Consider the following 5,467-nt stretch of genomic DNA (forward strand, 5'->3'; position numbering starts at 1 on the left):
AACGCGCGCTGCGCGCGTCGTCCGTTACGGGGAGCAGTTGCGCAGGGATGGGCCGATGCGTGTGTAGCCGGCTTATGCACCCGCGTCTGCCCTATAGTGATGACGAGTGGACCGAAGTTGCTCTGGTCCCATTCGTCAGTTGCCCTGGCTGCACGTCTCGTCGCGGTCGGGATTCGCCCGTGCGTTGCACTCACTCTGCGGAACGTTCAAAAGGGTCAAAACCCTAGCCGCCAGCAGTTCTCGTCAAGCCCGCGCCCCCTCTGCCTCGTCTCCTCCCTGCTCCCTCCTCTCCCACGACGCCGCCCTCGAGCCCACGCCGCCTCCACCTCGTCTCATCCCCGCTCCCTCCTCTACAACGCCGCCGCCCTCGATGCGCCATAAGGGACGCTATTGACACGTCGGGGATACGCAGCGACGAAGCTCAGCCGGAGCACATCAGTAACCCACTCCTAACCCTATTCGCTCGATTGATAAGAGAAGGGCAACGGATTGGATCGAGGGCGCCCTGGCCTCGCCGCCGCTGCACCTGGATTCGGTAGCCGCTGCTTGGAGTCGCCCTGGCTACCACGTCGAGTCACCTCCGTCGCCGCCGCGAGTCAGCTCCACCGTTGCCGCCAGGAATCCCTTCCCGACAAGGTAGCTTCCTCTAAATCCCTGCTCTCCATGGTCCTACTGCCCTGCTTGATGCATGTGTGCTGTGTGTGTGGCTTCTAACTTGAGAGGGTCTCCGCCGGCGTCGGCCTGCACCGGCGATGCCGGGCGCGACCTGGCTACCAGGGCAGCTTGACTACAGTCTATAGGTGACCACGTCCCTTTTCTCCCCTTCTCCCGTATGTATCTCTCTATGTTGTTTCTCCTCCTTTCTCACATGAAGAAACACACAGAGCAATAAACAATGGGAGAATTTGGGGGCTGCTCAGTTCTGGATATGGGGGCTGCACGGGCTTGGAGCAGCAAGCCATGGCAACGAATGTGAATAAAACACATACTTGTACTGTAAATAAGGTTTTTTCATAGTGAAACTGACAAAGCTTATGCATGAGATAGCGCATCATTGTATTTTGTGATTCAGTTTCGTAGCACAGGGTAAATGCTCCTCTTGACCTATTCTATTTTCGAATAAGGTTGCGCCAGATTTTATTCAAATGAACATTGTAAAGTCTGTACTGTCATGTTCTAGATATGTCGAAATTTCAGACCAAACAAGTTTCCTACTTCTCCCCTTCATGATCTCTTCATTTTTTCTTAATATCATTTAGCTTGCCATTTGTATTTTTGTGATTGGTAGATAAAAGCTTGCACAGTTGCACTTGGCATTTATATTACTATATATTCAGCTAATCGTACAAGAACCATCTTTGTAACAGATCCAGGTTTTGATCTGTCTCCCTATACTTAAGGCCTATGTTGTAAGGTTCAGTGGTCAATTGGACTTTTAATTTCCTAGCTGTAGCTCTAAATAAGGTTTCCTTTGTTATGTAGTATATCCATATTATAATTAGAGGAGAGGAGTTGTACTGCCTTGCACATAATGCATTTTAATTCCTTATTTCTCACATCCCGAAAGTCGCATTACATCTATGAACCATAAGAACTAGAGGTATCAAACTCCCAAGAGGAAATATTCGCCTCCCTTCCGATCTTCAGATCTCCATATTTGGTGAATGCGGTGTTTTGGTTTCGTCGGATTACTATCTCTATTTGGGGATTAGATACGAATTGATGTTTTAGTTCGAGCGGATACTCGGCAGTGGCGATTTAGATATTTTTGTAGAACAGAATAGTTAACTCGGTCTATTTCTGGAGAACTGCAGTGTAGATGATATATGTATGAGCGATCATAACACTGAAAATGCAAAATTTACAGTATGGTGTAATGATGGTCGGTGGGGTGACTTTTTTGATGGCATTGCCCAGTGCAGTTTTTGGATTTCTACTGAGTGGTACTGTGTTCTGAGATTTGTTTTTTTTTTGTGTTTCTATCTGTAGGAAAGTTTTTAGTGATTTGATTGATAGAGGCATCACTATTTGGAGCTGGATTATCCATTTTTGCAACACCAGCAATGTTGTTCTTGTTTGGAATGGCCAGTTCTCAATTTCTAAATCGGTTATACTATACTTCTTGTCAGGTTACATTATCTTGCTTGGTTTCAGTCTATATGTAGCACAAAAATAGGTGACATGGTTGGTTTGTATGTTACACTAAGGAATACCACCATAAGGGTTTATATTTGGTCTGTTCCTATTCGGTTTGCTGTAGTACTTGCTACACCATTTCAAGTTTCTTACTGTTTGCTTCTTGCTGTTTCATTGTATTCAGTTATGATATATTTTTCAACTATACAAGCAATTGGGTAAGTTAGGAAAATTGAACCAAAGACAAACACTTTTACTGGTGATGTTTTCTAACTGAGATGTGAAAGATGCATCTTGTCCCCTGATATATTGTCTTTAATCTCTTGATTTTTGTCCCTGACATGCTAATATAGAGCCAGATATGCATGATTCATCATACACATTACAGCCAATTATCCATTGGTTCTTTTGTCCATAGAGGTGATTTTGTTTGGACCATTAGTCTAGGTAGTGACATTTTGATCGATAAGGCACAAGTTTATTTTCTTTTTCACTCAGGCTACACTAAAGTAAGCATCACCGTCAGTGAACAGAAGGCATACAAATCATGAAGTTTTTGCCTTGGCTATGTGCCTTGTTTAGTTGTCACTTATTTATTTCTGGGAAGTTATTAAATTCTCATCGAGCTTTCCTTATGCTTTCCATTGCTAAATAAGAAATTTAAATACGCAATATTTTTAATATCTGAGGAGGCAAGAGGAGATGAAAAAGGGTTGTAACCTGTAAGGTTGTACTTTGGTGCGTCTCTGGGCAATGATGGCTGGATCCATCTGACGCTCTTCCAAGCAGAGTAGTGCAGATTTGCTGACTGGTACAACATCTAAACCTTGGCTACTCTAGCTTCTTTTCACATCTCTTAGTATCAACAAATAAGTTCGTTATAGTATATACTTGAAGATTGCAGCAGGCACAAAATGCTTGGCTAACCAGCCGGTTACTTGAGTTGTGCCTACGAAGGATCAGTAGAGTAGTTGGTTTTTTCTAAAATAAATGAGGATTAGTTTGGTTGCCATGTAACGGTAAGGCCAGAATGGTGGTACTGAGAAGTGGTTCTGTAATGGTCATATGAGTTGTGGAGTTGGAACTTGATTCTTTTTAAGTTGGAGTGGCTAGGTTGTCTATATGTATTGCATTATTTTTCTACGACATGCTGTTCTTTCTAATGATTTATTTTAAAGTTTAGTATTTAAATTTACGGCATTATTCTGCGGCATACTGTTCTTTCTACAACATACTGTTAATATCTTATGCTTTTCAACATTACACGGTTAAAACCTTCTGTATAAGATCTTGCGCTTTCAACATCTGCTCATGGTGCTGTGCGTATTCTGCTATGAACTGTTTACATTATAGAGAGTTGTGGTACCTACATTTGTACAATTCCGTTTAGCTGATGTTGGTTGCTCATACTGACAAAAGGTGCGTTAACAAATGATCGCAGAGCAGCGGAGAAACGTGTTTCTACAAATGTGCCAAAACTGATGGATTTAACTACAGGTATTGCACTATTATTCTACAGGTATTATTGTATTTCATTATCCAACTGTAAGTCTGTTCTAAACTCTAAGCCTGATGTAAATCTGATGGAAGATTGGGCCATTTAATTGGAACCAAAAGGGTGATATGCTCTCAGTTGCTTGAATCTGTCCAGACCTGAAAATTAGATATACTTTGAAAGCTTGATGTATGAGTAGGAGATAGTTGATAAAGGTGTACTCTTGTAGGATATTATTAGTTGATTACCTGCTTCTATGTGGTGAACAAATGAGTAAGCAGTTTTAGTTGATAAAGGTGTAGGCAACACACCATTTTTGCTCCAGTTTTTGGTTTGTAAGTCAAGGATGTTTAGCCTTTCCTGAATATGTTAATTGTGAAACAGTTTTGATGCAATTTTTGAACCGTTCAGTCTGTTTTGTTTGTGCAGTTCATGATACCACATCTGCAGGCTACATCTTGTGTAGATTTGGCTACCACATTATATGATGATGTTTCACTTTGCGCACTCAAGGTTTCAGTAAAAAATTGAATTGAACATATTTTTGTAGACATACAAAAATGGTCTGCATTTTTTACATCGCCCTGAGATCCAATTCAAACTATATTTTCTGCCTAGACTATTGTGTACCTATGAGATCATGTGATAACTCAGACATGAGCCGGTGTCGAGTGTGCAGTTGGGTGCTTATTTGGTGACATCCAGTGCTAACTGTTTTTTTAAGGCCACCCAGTGGAGCGAGGGTGAGTAATGTGGCATCAGCCTATTCTGGACCTGTGTATTATACTCCTTCCGATCAAAATTAAGTGTCATGGTTTTATTCAAAAACCACGACACTTATTTCGGATCGGAGGGAGAGCATTTAAGAGATTCCTTGCATACGCATGATTCAGAAAAGTACAGTGTGGGATGCCATTATAAACTCACGAAGTCTGATCCTGATAGTGACATGATTTACTCTGTTTGATGAAACAGGTCGAAGCCAAAGCTGTTCTTATTGAATCTCATGATGCCCTTGATGCTTGCTGCTGTAAGCAAGGAAATTGAGTACAAGTTTCAACGTCAACCTGAATTTTTATTGTGGATGTTTGAGAGTTAACCTGAATTTTGAAAAAAGCTTTTAGGATGATTAGCTGTAGTACTGTGACAAATAATCAGGAAAGATCATTTTGTAGGATGATCATAATATTTCATAATAATATTATAGCCGCCGGCCGAACAATGAAGGTTGCACTACAACTACTCGACTACAAGTTTTATGTGGAGTTTCTCTGTATAGCTTGCACGAACTCAGTGAGATCAGGAATCATAGTTGCTCACATTTTTTTCTCTTGAAACGGATGTGTCACCCCTGCATTTTTTCTCGGAATCAAGGATGTTTCAAACATTGTGTGTGAGCTCACCTTCAAAATGTGGCAACAGACCATGCCCATATATGATCAAACAAACCAAACAAACACGTGTATACTGAACCATCTTTAGAGACTTTCCATAGAATGGTTTGCTGTATTTATCCCTCTTCTCTACATTGTTGTGAGTGCAACTGTCTAAATCTGAAGTATTCCGTTCTTCTGTTTGCCATGACGTTCAATGTCGTAACAAATTTCAGGATCAAAGCAAAAAAAATTGCTATGCGTCTGAATTCCCTTTTTCAAGATGATACAAACTTACAATCAAATATTAGTACCCTAATTCCTAATGGTAAAACCTACTTCTACTGACGAAGTCAAATATTTGTAACACTTTGGTGGTTGACTCTATACTCTTATTCAAAAATAAAGTTAGTGAAAAAATGCAAATATTTTCTTCGCATGCATGGTTTTAAAAGGGACTTTG

General features: G+C 41.1%; 1 long non-coding RNA gene across 1 annotated transcript; it reads left to right on the forward strand.

Moving 5' to 3' along the window:
* Positions 1-251: 251 nt before the first annotated feature.
* Positions 252-4,907, forward strand: LOC119363556. Its single transcript, XR_005174049.1, has 2 exons — positions 252-636; positions 2,829-4,907. It is a non-coding gene; the product is annotated as an uncharacterized LOC119363556 (long non-coding RNA).
* Positions 4,908-5,467: the final 560 nt, after the last annotated feature.

Source organism: Triticum dicoccoides, chromosome 2B, assembly GCF_002162155.2.
Source record: "Triticum dicoccoides isolate Atlit2015 ecotype Zavitan chromosome 2B, WEW_v2.0, whole genome shotgun sequence".
Lineage (NCBI taxonomy): Eukaryota > Viridiplantae > Streptophyta > Magnoliopsida > Poales > Poaceae > Triticum > Triticum dicoccoides.